The sequence below is a fragment of the Stegodyphus dumicola genome, chromosome 2 (assembly GCF_044657685.1).
Source record: "Stegodyphus dumicola isolate Sdum_Otavi_A_Nest chromosome 2, ASM4465768v1".
In the NCBI taxonomy this organism is placed as follows: domain Eukaryota; kingdom Metazoa; phylum Arthropoda; class Arachnida; order Araneae; family Eresidae; genus Stegodyphus; species Stegodyphus dumicola.
This window is the reverse complement of record NC_140769.1, coordinates 23493112-23509886: the sequence shown is the minus strand read 5'-3', so window position 1 is coordinate 23509886 and position 16775 is coordinate 23493112.

Sequence of the window (16775 nt, the reverse complement as noted above, 5' to 3'; positions counted from 1 at the left end):
CACAGCCCGTTGACAATATATATTTGATAAAGGATCTATTGAACTGAATTGCCTTTTTAAGCTATTGTTGTATAGAAAACTGAAGCGGAAAAGAATGATTGTAAATTTATTGACTTTTCTATTATTTCAAGATTAAAAATCATTATTTTTTGTCTGTTAAAAATCAGTTAGAAGAGGTATTTTATTTCTTTGATACGAAATGAATATTTAGATTTTAATGAATATTTTTAAACGTTAAAGTGAACTTCAATACATCAATTCAATTTTTAATTAATTCCTCATATCCAAAATTTTGAACAGAGAAACGAATAGTTTATAGTACTAGAAGAATTGAATATCAAGAATTGAATTCGCTCTTACTATCAATTCCAGGTTTTAGTTTTATACTGAAACATCTATCAGCTGAGACAAAATTGATTCAATATTTCAGTAACTTACACTGCATAAAATTTTAATAAAATATTAAAATGAAATACGAAATTTTCATTTGATAGTTACGAGAATGTTATTTGCTAGAATGTAATTAAACAGAACTTTGCTCATGTAATGCGTTTAAATATTTTAATAAAATAGAAATGATTTTCTAGTAGTTAGTTTGAGAAACACCCAATTTAATGTGTGCCTTTCCGTGAAATGCAATATAATCTTCAAGAAATATTGTAAATCGAATCGACTCAAAACTCTTCAAAATAATCCTCATATTAATTTACAGATAGTCACCCGTAAAACTGGTATAAATTAGGTCCCGGTTTTTAAAATTTTCTTTAAGCCTTCTATTTACACATCGCATTTATAATCCATTTCGGAACTGGCATTCTCGAAAACTAAATTAAATATATAGAGCTTTTGCACAAATTGCGGCAGGAGACCTATTTTATAAAATTGAGTTATTAAAGGTAGTCCTTATCGTTAGTAATTTTAGTTAAATTTTGACATTATTGTATAATAGTAATAAACATTGGCTATATACTTCTCATAATTAATTTAACAAATTTATTAAGTTTTACGTGAACACGTAAAAAGTTATGTGAGCTTAATTAACTTTTACGTAAATAAATGTAATTTTTCCCCAAACTGCTACAGAAGAGATAAATAAATTTTACGTAAGTAAATGGAATTTTTACAGAAATTGCGCAGAAGAACTAACTTATCAAATTGTTATATTAAAGGCAGGGGTATAGTTATAGTTAGTAACTCTAGTTACATTTTGACATTATCGTACATCAGTAATAAGCATTGGCTATAAAATTGTCCTAATTAATTTTTAAAATCGATTAACGTTTACTTGAACACGTAAACTTTTACGTGAGCTTAATTAAATTTTACGTGATACCAAACATCGATATATGTATTTACATATATATACGACATAAAATTATATTGCGAAAGAATATAAAATAATAGATATAAAAATTTTACGAGATATTAAAATTCAACGAACTTCATTTTGAAATTTCGTTACCATTTTTGCAGAGGAATGGCGCTACATTCTCATTTGCTTTACTGCCATAGGCATTTATACTGAGCCGAGCAAATTGCCAAATTCGCAGTATCACGGCATAACGTTAGCGATATCGATACCGCTGCCTTCCAGTCTTGCAGATTTCTTTGCTCCTGATGAAGAGAAACCTGTACCTGTTTGCCCTCGAAATTGAATGTGATCTTGATTAAATCTATGCCAAACATAAGTTTGTTTCTTTGCTATTTTTATGAAAATGATCGTATTTTATGAAACATCAATCTTCCTAATAGAAATATTTTTGTTGTGATTCCACTTCTGTTAGCCCATATTTTATACTTAAAATCATAAGCAGCGTATTTCTGGAAAGTAATTATTTTAACGAGACGGTAAATTTAAGGCAAATGTTTCAATCTGCTGACTGCAAAAGTAAAGAAATAACGAAAAACGAAGCATTTGATAATTAGAGAATTTAAAATTCTAATTTGTCATTTTTTTCAATGTAAAGTTCGCAAAACGGATCATCAGCAATTAAACAAAATAAAGAATTGAAATTTTAATGCAATGTTTCAGACAAAATGTTCTTTTTGCCGTTCCGCTGAATAAAGCTCATTATATGTTTTCAACTGAAAAAATGTTTCTAAAGTGAAATATTTTTTGCTGGCGTACAGATTATCTTTGTCAGTGGTGAAAACGGGAAAAATTATTTAACCCTGACTTTCACTCGATAATTTACCGAAGCGTAGATATTGGAGAAGGGAAAAATGAAAAAACGAAACTAACTCGAGGAAGAGTTCGTTATGTCTGTTATGTCTACCGTGAAGAGGAGAAGAGGATGTGATAGGGGCAACCACGAATTCTTTATTTCCAGAACTTTCGAAAGTAATCTCGTCAGTATTGTTTTAAGAATGTATAAGGTTGTTTCTTCTGAAATGTTAGGGATTAAGATTGTATTTTATTTATAACTAAATCCATTGCACATAAAAAACTATGTTTCAATTTCAGATCTTGAATGAAAGCAAAAAGCTGTTATTTGTCTAATAAGTAAAATATAATAGAAATTTAAACAATGTCGATGTTTTAAATCGTTTATTAAATGTAGGGAAAATCTCCAACTATGAAACAAGTCCTTATCATCGAGGCTTACCACTATAAGAAACAACCCCGTAAGCAAATTATGTTGTTACTTTTAGAGCATAATCATAAAAGCTATATTCGGGATATCATGAAAAGAATCAAAATGTGGGAGGCATTAAATTTTAAGGCAACTTCGTGTTAAGTATAAGACAAAGACTTTTTATGTAAACTTATTAATCATTAGAAAGGGTGTCATTAAAATGTTTGAAGTTCCTGAAATGTAACTGGTAGTTAAACTGTTGAACTGAAGGGAACGTGAGGAAAACGTGACAATCTATTTTTACCGGAGGACCATATTGCATTGTACAGGGTGGTCCAAAATTATTGAGCGCGTTTATGTTTCAAGAAAAAAGAGAACAAAATGAGGTATATATATATGTAATATTTCGGCAGTCGGGGGCATATGAGTGACGAAGCTTGGCATCAGAGTCGAGGTGTTGTTTGGCTGAGTGGAATATAGCAGAATAATGACACAGAAGGATTTTGCTTTTAATTGTACATCTTTATTCAATTCAAATAGCTTTCTTTTAAATGAAATTCTCCTAATTACATATCAAATAGTGTTTTAAACTAAATACGATGAAATCTAGGCTTTTGACGTCGTAATTCTTCTAACAAAGGGAAGAAAGAGGAGAAGCGAACAGCATATAACTTAACAGCAGACGGAAAGAGGAGCTTCTGACGCAAAATGGCGCGAATTCTCTATTTATAGAAGCGGTAACGATTCTCGAAAGTACTGGTCTAGGGGGAAGATTCTGAAATTGGAGAAAGTTATTTAAAGGTTGCTTGTTCGCATAGAGCAAACCCGTTTTATTTTTTATATTTTTCCAATATATGTTCATTTTTTTCTTGAAAAGACAATTTAAAACAATTTTACGCACGCTATTTTAAATATTAAATAACTTACACGCGAGCTCCATTTTTGTCATGAAGTTCAAACATGAAAGGCGCTCGATAATTTTGGACCACCCTGTATTGCGTAGGCTTAGGTTAATTTATTATGGAAATGTATCCTAGTGCTATCTGTCTCGGGGAGGATGTCTTCGCGGAGAACATTCCAAGGGAAACTGGCTAGCGTACACTTTGCACGTGAGGAAAACTAGAAAAGCGCCCATGCAGCAAACCCATGGACTCGAACCCGGGTTGGAATTACCAGCGTTCCGTAATTTTACCGCTATGGTTGCTGGTGAGCCATTGTATTGCATCACAAAATAATGTTTAGTAGAAATTTGTAAAAGCGAAATTACTTTTTTATCTGTTTTTGACAAAGATATAACAGTCACCACAATGGTCATGGATTAAAAAAATACGCAAAAAGAAAAAAACTCTATGTTTGAATTTGCGGAAAAAAATTCAAAGATTATTTTCAGAAAAATAATTTTTGAAAAATAGTAGAAAAAATATAAACTAAGCTCTGTTTTTATCTGTCTTAAAGTCAGAATATCTTAACGGTTTCCAAATGCAGTATTATGGTGTATGTCATTAAGCATTTGTTTTGTTTATGAAACACTGAAATTTTAAACAAAATCTTTATTAGATTATGTTTCATAAAACATGGATATGAAATATGTTATATAAAATCCTTTTAAAATAAGCAGTTTATGTTTAAGAATAAATCTAAAAAAATCGAATTTAAATTCAATAAAGACTTTAATGTCTGAAACTGCTATCAATCACTCTCTGGGACAATGACATGTGCAATACTGGAAATCTATAATTCATATTTCCCTTCTTGAAATCTCCACCCCGTTCGTCTTAGCCATCTTGTCTTTTATTTATATTCACTTCGAAAGTTGTATTCGTACATGTCTGACCTTATCCCGTGCATGAGTTTTCTCTAATAGTTTGACGTCATTCGCCGTCTGAACTCTTAGGAAAACACAAATGACATATTTCATTCCGAGACTGAAGACATTTGTCACTGTAAAAGATCCTTTTGCAGAACGATTATTGTTCTCGTTTCTGCGGAAAACTGGAACTAATTCAAAATTTTTACTCTGATGTTTTACTGTGTTTTTGTCCAACAATTTAAAACCGCTTAATGCATTCAAAAGATATGCCAAGAGCATATTAGTTAAATTCACGTTAGATGTACGTTAATTGTAGTACATTCAGTACATTAGTTGGTACGAAAACTTCATTTGCTAGGTTTGTGAGACTTGCACTAAACATTTTAAGAGTAATTTGAGTTGAATGTAACATACAATGGATAGAATCAATAAATCTATTGTTATTTGAATCTAGCAGATTAGAAAGAAGCATAGGAAACTTTAAAAATCACAACTGTCTCAATGATAACGAAAATTCAGATTCTGATATGTTTAAATTTAAACCGAATTTCAGCTTATATTATCACTTATTTTATAGAAACGCCTCTCTTCTTTCTGATAGACAGTGCAAAGTGCACTAGGGAAAAGGGACTTCGAACCTTATGCTACTGAAAGCCCTTACGGAGTTATAAATGCGCCACTCAACCAAAGAAATGATCAAGGAAGGCATAACCCTTTTGTCGACCCAGAGGGACAAAATTGCACACAATCAAAGTTTATGAATCACAGGCCAGTGGCGACATCTGAGCAGTCACTTACAAAGAGAACGAAGTCGAGTCAAGGAGAGTCTCCACCTCCCCCCCCCAGTGTTGACCGTGAATTTTGACATTTTAAAGGTACCGAAAGGTATTTTTTATTCTTTACGCATGATAGTTTTGCTAAAATCTATATTTCTGTAGTCCAGTAGATTAGAATTATATAAAACAAATTCATAATCAAAATCGCTGTTGCAAGTTATCGAAAAATAATTAAGATGTGATTGTTGCATAAATGGTACTAAACTATACATATTGCTATTATTTATCCAATAATGAATTTTTCTTTTATGCGGAAGTGTCCCCGATTTTCTGTTTGTGTAGAACTGTCGTGTGTGGAAATACTATCAAAGCGATGTTTAGGATGCTTTGGATTTAAACAAAACAATCTCCTCTGGAGACCAAAAGCCTACCAGCACTACTTCCGTCGTAGCGCGGGGTTGGACACTTCTTTTATTATTATCTCCATGGTGTTGACCAAGGGAAGCCAGGCCCCCAAGGACAACCTTCGATAACACACCATATAGCATCCCCACAACAAAAGGGCAGACAAGGCAGTAGCAGTACGGTTTCTATCGAGCCTGAACCTACCGCCGAATAAACGATTGTTCTAGTCATTGTCAAGTCTGACCCTTGGAGACAAGTCTGTCTAGGTACAGGCACCAGGCTGAACGCCAGGAGTTGCCCCTAGTCGACCTATTTTGATAGACATTAAATGGAACGCTCCCCAACAAGTAGAACAAATTTTATCTTTAAATTATTTTTGGTAATGACCGTCAAGGCCGTCATTTTTTGGAATGTCTGTAAGAACGTATATATGCGCGCATCTTGAAATATGAGCAAAAAATTAGGGCAATATATTAGAAACGCACAAGTATGGGTAAAAAGTACCACAGGACATTTTTGCTTTTAAATTTAAAAAATAGTTCTTTCTCATTTCTCAAGCGTTTTCGGAAATTCGAGCATTTTTAGTGAAAACCCTTGCCGATCAGACGGATCCCAAATTTTCCAAAACGATTATGAGAAACGAGCATTTTCTTTGTTTTAAGATTAGATTTCGACTAAATTGTAATCACTTTTATATTAATGATAAAATTATCCATGTGTATTGAATTGTACTATTCAGCAATTAATATTTCACCTAACAATATGGCAAATATGCAGTGGAATGCAAAAGAAACTCATGATGAATATGAGAAAGCCTTTTACTTAAAAGATTATATTATTAAAAATAAATTTTAACTCAATTTAATTTTTAAATATTAAAGTGAAGGAAGCGTTGTTAAATTGTAAAGCCCTTATTTCGCAGCAAATATTTTGCGTTAATTTTACACAATCTGCTTCGCTAAAACTAGTAATTTAAAACGTTTGCTTTGCCTGTCACAGCGAAGGCATTCCAATTTTCTCTTAATTTTATATGTTTGGTTTTGTAGTTTGGTTTCACATGATTATCCCTTTGCGAACTTGAATCGTAAAACAAATTAAAACACACATTACGTTTCTTAAAATAGCAAATATAAATTACTATTAAAACAGTAGCAGGCTTAGATTATTAGATATATACAGTATCATAATTAAGTATCATATTCTGCCTTTTAATTACAATTTTATAAGGCAACAAAACGTCAGTTTTTTTGTAGAGTAAAAAGCATAATATCACACTCATTTGGAAACCGTTTTTATTGATAGAGATTTGGTTATTTGATTGTGGCAAAGCACACTAGGGCTATCTACCAAAGGGAAGGAGAAATCCATGGAGGACTATATAATGGGAACTAGCTGGCATACACGTTATACATAGAGAAAACCACGAAAATGCCGATGCATCCAACCCATTCGCCTTTAATGAATCCCACATATGCTCTTAAGAGTTTTCTCTCAGTTATTTAACTGAGCTGTGATGTTAAATACTTATTTTAATGAAAGATAAATATGCCACTTTGGGAACGCATTTGGTAATTGGCTCAGATATTTAAAAAAAAAAAAAATAGGAGGAAAATTACGTTAGTGTAAAATATTGGGGAAAAAACCTTATTTTGACAATAACAATATACGTTGAAATAAGTTCATTGTTTTGCATAATTTTAAATCAGACTTTTAAATTTGTCGGCAGAGCTCTGGGACATATATAGTCACTTTTAATACCATTTAGTTGTAAAATACTAGCTTTCTAAAGCGAGATAATTTCTCTTTTGTCAATGGTCTCTTTATCGAAATTTATTTAAAGAAACAGAAATATGCTGTGATATACTGTGTAAAATAATTTGAAATTTTAACATGATGTAAGGTGTTTTAAATAAATTAAACCGCCTATTTTCATACAGTGGTAGGAAAGCCAGCTGCCATAGTGTTGAGCCCAAAATCGCATCCCGTGGAAGCTGTGCGTGTTTATAAACGAATTATGTCTTTGAAGTATTAAGGCACTTAATATACACCTAGCCGAACTTCCGCTGCAGTGATTAGTGGTGAGAGATTCGTACTTTGGGGTGTTCTTCAACAAAATTAGGGGCAGAGCTGGAAAATCTCATATTGACATCTACATAATGACAATGGCTTTCGCCAAGGATAGGGGCAACCATTTCCTTCTGTAGCACAATGACTTTATGGCTGTAATCTAGAATTTTCAAGATCAAGAATTAATCACACCTTTGTAAAACCAGAATATTTAAAATGGCAATAAGTCGAAATATTTTTTTCTGATCTTCAACATGTTTAAGCTTAGAGGTTCATCTTCTTGTGCATCATCGTTTTTTAACTGATGCGTTCAACCCATTAAGCAATTGCCGAAATATTGTGAAACTCGCAAAGGATTATTAGACCTAATAGCGAAATTTTCTCCAATTAGTTATTTACACGAACATTTCGAGTATGTCGTCTTACTAGTCAAAATAATGCTCTGCTAATTACAAAGCAGCAGTGTATCTTTCTTTCCTTATATAAATAAATAAATATTATAGCAGTATGCACTACTTAGAAATTATACTTACTTTTATAAACTAAACAAATTGCTATAAGCGCTGCTACATAATTTCCAAGTTTTACTTTAAGTGGACGACTTTTGATACTGTATACTGTAATGTTTTAATTTCTAACTCATTGCGTGTTAGTTATTTCTGTCTTGTTCCTTCAGATTTCGTCATATTTTTCAGAAGATGAAAATTACAATTTAACGCTTTGCATTCGTGCAATCAGAAGTACGTGAGTTCTTGCATTATTTTTCATGCTTGGGACAGAATACTTTGACTTGTGTCCTTTCACTTATTGCCTATAAGCAAGTATGGTTAAGTCATCAATTTATTCCACAGCGTCCGTTTATCTGTAACGCCCAGCATAATAGCAAAAGCTCATGAACGCATTCCTCAAGTGATACGTGTATCTTTAAAATTCGAAAAAGGACATAAGATTAAATGTTTTGATTTGGATTTTGAAGTAGAATCATCGTGAAATATATTGTTACGAAATGCTCAGCCGCGGTAGTGTAACTTCCCCGCAAAGCGAGTTTAGGGTTGTCAGACACGGCAACGAAAGGTAGGGTTGCCGGATTCGGTGCAGAATTGCCCATTTGGCGACAAAATTGGCTATATGCCACAGACGGGGCGAGAACATACTGGAACGAATTCGTACCGGTTTGCCCAGAATGTTCTCGAAGGCAGCTTGTAGAGTCATTAGGTTAATTGGAAGCAGAAAAGATGAAAAATATGCAACCGCCTTCGCCGGGAACCGAAACACGGACCTCTGGAACACAAACATACTGTTCTGGAACACAAACACTCTGGACCTCCGGCCCAGCGTGCTACCGTTACACAACGAAGGCACGCTAGGGAAGTGGGAGAAATACCTTATATACTCTCCTTTTTAAAGGGCGACTAGGGTTTTAGGGAACCTAGTCGCCATATCCTGGTGCGGAGAATCATAATCCAAAACCCTTTGAGTTCGGGCGCCACTGTAGAGTCATTAGGTTAATTGGAAGCAGAAAAGATGAAAAATATGCAATCGCCTTCGCCGGGAATCGAACCACGAACCTCTGGAATACCGGCCCAGCGTGCTACCGTTACTCCACGAAGGCACGCTAGGGAAGTGGGAGAAATACCTTATAAGGTCAAAAGCTATATAAACCCTGCTTGTACGCGAATTAGCAGTATATCGTGAGTTTTATCGTGGGGAGTATCTAGAGTACGTTTAGTTAAGTACTAATGTCTTGAGCTCCGAGAGTGATCCACCGAGTTGGGCGCTGTAGTTTAGTGCTTTGCCGTGAAGCTCTCTGAACCGTTATACCCTGACAGCTTGAAGGCTAGGTTTATTGTAGTTTTTCTACGAGTACAAAGCGTTTTGGGAACTGTCCTGTGTAATACTGACGAACAAATTGTGTTTTAATTCTTCATCAAGTGTTGTCATCAATCACTCCAAATCCACGAACCCGTAGAACGCAACAGTATGTTTGTGTCAATATAAGTGAAATTAGGCTTTCAGTTTCTTTTCCTTACAGTAGATAAGGAAAAAAACTGTAGACCGTGTGGCAGTTATTGTAGTCAGTGTGGTAGTTACTGTAGACCGTGTCGCAATGAAATAAAAAATTCTACTTAATCTCTATAAACATGCTGCACTGCAGCTTAAAAACATATTGCACCTTAAAAAGCCGATTTTTAACTGAACGTTAGAAGGAGTTTTAATCGCAACAGATTTTGATGCTGCATGTAACAGCAATCAGTCAAAAAACGTCGTACATTGGAAACCGGTATAAAATTACTCATTACAACTTTTGCACACTGCAAGACACACTGCACTGCAGAAGAGTAGATCTTACCAGCGGTCATTAAGAGTATAGTGATTTAAGACCCTAAATGTGAATTCAGTCATCCTTCATGTGGCGCTGATCTCTCCCCTTAAACTGTTTCATTCAGAAAGTGCAATTGCCTATTAAAGAGTAATTTATTTCTGACATTGAAAAGATAGAAAGAACTGTCTTTCGTTTTCCGACTGTAACACTGCTTACAGTAACTCCGAGAGATCAATTAATCAATCCCCTTATAAGTGAAATCACTGTAATTTATGCGACATTTTTAATGGCTCTTAACGTTGGGAAAATTTTACATTCGCGAAATCGAAACAACGCCTGCAAAATATTTGCGAATATTATACCAGGAAATAAGAACCAGGAAATTCACATCGTAACAAAATTATTGCCTTACCTGTATTTATGATACTGTTACGAAATGATGACCATGCGGTAAGATGCTTCCCCGCAAGGCGGGTTTTGAGTTGCCACAAAATGGCAAAGGAAGGTAGGACTGCCAGATTTGGGCGAGAAATCACCCGTTTGGCGGCAAAATTTGCAATGGACCAGAATGTTCTCGAAGTCAAACCCTGCTTGCACGCGAAAGTCTAACGAGTGTGTCAGGCAGTTAATAATCAGGGAGTGAGTGTCTCGTAGTTTAGCAGCCAGTTGATCATCAGTCTATCTAGTTGATCGCGAATTAGTCGAGTTTTATCTTCAGTGTGTTGAGCTCCGAGAACGACCGAATCGATTCGGGAGTTGTACTCCAGTGTTTATCGTCGCGTGCATCGCGAGTTGTAGCGTGTAGAGACTCGAGAGTACGTAGAGCTCCGATAACGACTTAACGGAGACAGGACCTGTACTCTGATGTTTTGCCATGAAGCTGTTTTCACCGTTATAGCCTGATAGTCTGAGGACTGTCGTAGTTTTCGACGACTGTAAACGTGTTTTTGGAACTGTCTTGAATAATATTGGCTAATAAATTGTGTTTTTATTCTTCATCAAAGGTTGTTGTTAATCACTTCAAATCCAAGAACCCGTACAGAATGCAACAATACTATTAATTTTTCACATTTTTCTCACAGTAAAACCTGTCTCGGAGACCTAATATCATAAAACACCTTCCCTAAAAATCCCCAGCACTTTCGAGATCATAAATATATAGGTATAGCAGCATTCCCTAATATGACAGCTGTATACGTGCAGTAGAAATAACCCAAAATACAACCAACCAACGGCAGAGCTGTTAAAATCTCTAAATCCGTCGAATTTAGGCATCTCGACCTAAACAGGGATTGACCTGGCTGCACGGAAGTTTGTCTAGTTTTCATCATGTGTAACGTATACTTGTGCACTTTCGCTTTAAATGTCCTCAACGAAAGTATACCTTCCTTTAATTACATAGACGTTGTATGCTTTAGTCTAAACCAGTGGTCGTTCACCCTTAGACTTACACGGACATATATAATTTTATATTTGGCAGACCACTAAAACCCTTAAATCAAACCTTAAAAACAGCAGATATACACGCAAAAATGTATTCAACTCTCCAATACATCTAATTTTCATTTGTTAATACAATTTTCGAAACATTTGGTGTTCAGCAGCATGCCTTCATAGAAATTCAGGCTACGCCCCTGATTATGAGTAACAATTAAAACACTATTAACATCTCACTGATACACATATTTCGTTCACATTGAAAAATTATATGAAAAGTACAAAAATATTACCTTTTTGTACAGAAAGCTTCACATTTCCATATCACTCAGTGGCGTAGCTAGGGTGGGGCAAGGGGGGACATCTGTCCCCGGGCGCAGCATCCAAGGGGCGCCAAACTGATGCAACGAAATTTGTTAATGAAATGTTTTCCATTCTTGGCACACAGAAAGGGGCGCAAATTCTTCAGTTGTCCCCGGGTGCTGGAAGTTCTAGCTACGCCCCTTATCACTCAAAAGGAACTTCACGAAAACCAAGAACAAACCGGCAAACGCAAAGCAATATCAATAAACTGAAAGTGTTATGTCGTCAATTTTTAATTATTGTAAACATAATAGTCATCGCTTACTCAACAATGGCGTCATCGATCAACAGTTAGACAAAACAAAACGGAAGCTTCCAGTGATACAATTTTAAAAAAGAATGCAGATGATTCTAAAAAAGAATCCATCAAGTTGCCTCCTGACACGGAGAAAAACTGTGTTATTTACGACTACAATAGCATATGTTTTTAATTAGAAAGGAAAGAGAATTCTAGTTCGCGCTATTATTGATACCAGCAACATATCTTTGGATGCGTCCAAATAATTGGAATCGTGATCCATCAGATATATTACAAGGAATATCGCCAATTTCATTGTCAAACTAAAATGCTTTATGTACTAAAAAAGTTAAAGTATAACAATTCCGGCTCTTGCACATGCAAAATTATTTTCAGGAAACAAAAGTGTTATTTGTTAATTTAATGTGATTTGCTACCTTGGTGTTTTAATTTAACGCTACAAATCACCGCTACATTTGATCATGTGTAATCTTTCACTCATAGTTGCTTTGCATTATTGAAAATCTTTTTTTTTTTTATTATTCGTTACATTTTTCTACTTTTTTATACTATTTTTCGCATTTTCTGTCCAAACATTTGTCAAAATGGCGCCCGAAATTGATCATTTGTGTTTTTATGATCTCGAAATCGGTAGCTTTGAATCTGAAGTGATTTGTTTAAGTCTTGTTCATTGTTAATTTATGAGAGTCGAAAAATAAAGTTTTAAATCGGGTAAAGTGACTATAATTTAATATAAAAGTCGGAAAGCTTTCAGATTTTATATCACGCCTATAATAGTGCTTTTTTCATTTACATACACATACATGTTTCGAGAGCATTTGGGTTAATGACCCGTTGGGCTAAAAATATGTAAGAATAGAATATCTTTAAAATTTCCGATAGACAATGTCGAGCGCCGAAGACAAAAATGTTTTTTCCTGTACAGTGTTGCCATTACTTGATGTGAAATCGTTGAGTATATTAATAAAAAAATTCGTTAAAATTTTACAAAACTTGACCTAAACAATAAAATATTTAAAAACAGCATATCTTTAAAATCTTTACCAGCCTCGCGCGCTGAAGATAAAAAAAGAATTCCGTACAGTGTCGCCGTTGTTGGATTCGAAATCGCTGAGTCTGTTAATCAAAAATTTGTTAAAGTTTTACAAAACATGAAATAGACATAAAACACGTTCAAAATTCCAAATTCGGGCTTTCAAGTGTCCGCATTCGAGAGGAGTACTACGCTGTTCAAATTTGATGAATCTGGGTACCGTTGTTTTTTACGGTGTGAGAAAAACATGCATACATTCATGCAGATTCTTTATTATTTAATTTCCTTTAATATAATACAAGACGATAATATATGGGCGAACGGGCTGGCTGCATGGGTGTTTTCGTGGTTTTCCCCATGTGTAACATATATACGAGCCAGTTTCCCTTAGAAAGTCCTCCACGAAAGGCACCCCTCCCCTTAGGCAGATAGCCCTAGTGTGATTTGCCATAATTAAATACAATACTACACCAACACCGATAATATATGGCGGCAACAATAGAAAACGTGATACACCGTTTATGGTGAACCAACGCAAAATGCTGTTTCGAAATTAATAGCCTTTCTGGACCAACGCTTTTTTGGGCTAAAAATATTGCCTACACTTTATCTCAAACGTGTTACTTCAATAAACAGTTTAATATTTAGGCAGCTAAAATTATTTTATATTTATAATTTCTACACAAAAATTTAAAATTCTCAAGGTTTAATTTTACAAACAAGAGACTTGGAAAATGAGCAACGTCCTCGCAGGGAATCGAACCACGGACCTCTGGAATAAGCGCCTAGCGTGCTGACAACTACACTACGAAGGCATGCTAATAAGGTGGGACAAATACCTTAAAAAGTAATTTGTTATTTATATGGGCTAGAGTATTCGTTGCATATATTTTTAAATAATTCTTAAGTTTACTAATGTAACCATAATACTAAACCGACGCACCGATTTCGGAATCAGAATCTTTCTTCAGTAAACTCCAGAATCATTGAATGGGATAAATCAATCGTAAAAATTTATAACCGTTGTGGCTGATTATTAGCTTCTTTGAAAGAAGACCTCATCTACAAAACACGAGCACTGTTCGAAATTGTAGATATTCGTGATAAAGAAGACTCACTGTAGTTCAAAAGCAGCAGCAATCTGTAAGAATGATAATGTCTATATAATCAAGTCTTATATTATAATTTATGAATATAATGCATTTACCGCAGTTATTATTTATTTTCCTGAAAGAAATTTCATGGCGTGCTTCTCGGATGCAATTTTGCAGTACTTGCACTGAACCATAAACACCGCCGTTCGAATTTCTCCACTTCTTTTATTACTAATTTGAATATGCATCGTAAAACGAAATAACGCCAAGAACTTATTATATCATCAGTTCCGCAATAAACTTTTACTACTGTCGCTAAATGAATTGAATCCTTCTAAGAAATTTCAAGTCATGAATAATGTTATTTATTTCAAGCTAATAATGTTATTTTTCAGATGGCGTTATTCCTCACAGAACATTAGGTATGTTTTAACGCTCAGCAGTCAAAAGTAGATTTGATTTTGAAAAATGGCTGTTGAGTATGCGACATAACTGTCTTATCTCCATGCCTCGTGTTTTATCGGAAATATGATTTTCTGTATTCAAACTTCTAAAGTAATGTAGACAATTTTTTGCTTTTTAGCAACAGATTTTACTTTTGCGTTGTCGATCTTGATATGCTTTTGAACTCGCAACCTTGATAGGGTAGGTTTTTTACATTCAGGTAAGTATTTGCAAATGAATTCTTGAATAAATTTTCAAGGGGTGAAAGGTGTTGTAATATTTCTCAGAATAAAATCACCCAATAAACTTAATCGTGTTTTTCAACTAAAAACACAGCCTTTTTAGCCTTAAGATTTTTTTCTTCTTTTCAGACTTCTTAGTTAGGCTTAACCAGGTGTAAAAGTATCTTCCAAGCTTAGCTTGGGTTACGTTTTTGCATGCTTCTTTTCGACTCAATTAGCTTTTTTCTAAAAGACGTCTGTTATAAAAAATTTATGATTATATAAAAAAGGTACTTTTAGCAGATTTCACAGACTAGCTTAGAAAAGTAACAACGTTTCCTAGAAAATAAGGAAGTTTATTTCCAACAGGTTTTTAATACATAAAAGAACTATTTTAAGGCGCATATGTTTTCTCTAACAAGAAAATAGAGTATATAACTCTTTTACGTAAATGTTAAGCAGGAAATATTTTCTACTACACAAAATATTATACGTTTTTTATGCTTACGTACTTTTTACATTCGGAAAAGCAGCAGAAGTGTTTGTTTAGTTTCATATCCATTTAAAATGATACATTAGTGCTACTGGACGTACAAGTAATATCCAACAAAAAGTACCTCGCATGCATAAGTAAAAATATTTTAACATGTAATTTCACGCAATTTTTTTTCACGAACTAGAATTTGGTTTGATACCGTAAAAATGTACATTGTATAATGCATGCATTTTTTAGTTTTATTTTATCTATACATTTATTTACTTTTTTAATTACTTTTACGAAGTAAATGAAGTCTTTTAATCGCAAAAAATGTCTGTATCATACTTCAAAGGAAATATCCACAGCTCTCAAATCGTTTTAAACGATGTTTTACGCGGAATCTATATGTACTATCTATATGACTTTATCCCAAAACGGGTTCTAAAATGGATTTAAAATGGATTCAGATTTTTTTCATGTATATATGTATCTCGCATAATTCAAAAACGATAAGCCACAGTACGTTTAAATTTTGTATATGGGACGTGCAATTCGATATGTTTACGTGGAATTCAATGTCTGAGCTTTATTTTGTAGCTTTGGTATCTGAAGCTTTGGTATTTGTATATATGAAGTAAAAATCCTTAGCTTATCGAATAAAGGAATTCATATTAATATTATTTATTACGATCTAAATTCAATATGATTTGTTGAAAAGAGTACGAACTGCTTAAGTGTTCCGCCATACATGTTTTATAATGCGCAGAAGCAAAGCCATTGATCTGGTTTCCATGAATAGTGGTCACACCATGTGTACCCGACTAGTAAATTTGACGTTGAATTAAGTTCTTAATATTTCATTCGAAACAAGCCTGGTATTCCATTTTAAAGAAAATTTTAGTTCAGTGCTTAAACATACATTTGCCTTTCGTATTCTGATACAAAATTAGAATTTGTTCTCTTACGATTTTGCTAGTAACTCTCTCTTATGATTTTGTATGCTTCGAATGCACCACGTTCTATGCTCATAGTTACTGTTTTATATATTTACAGGTTTTAAATCTGCATTATTAAAAGTAGCAATTCTCATTAATGTAAACTGCGCATCGTTTGTGCATAACTTTATTACCGGAAATTAAAAGAGCTATACATTTTATAAAATTCATTAAATACGTCCAGTAATACCACGTAGAGTTAAACGCTAATAAGAATTACTAAAAATAAAGAATAAGTTTTGTATTTTTAAGATGAGATAAGTATAAAGTACCAGATCATGTATTATTTTTGTTTTAAAGTTTTAGAGCAACAGATTTTGTAGTTTTTATTTTAGAGTCAAAAGGTCTGCACGTGTGATTTATTCCTAAATTGTGTTTTAAATTTCATCACGTTTTATACGTGTCATCAGCTTTTAATATATAGGTTACCGGCAAAGTATGAATCACCTGCATTCTATAGAATGCGTAGGCATTTTATATCATGCCGGACGATT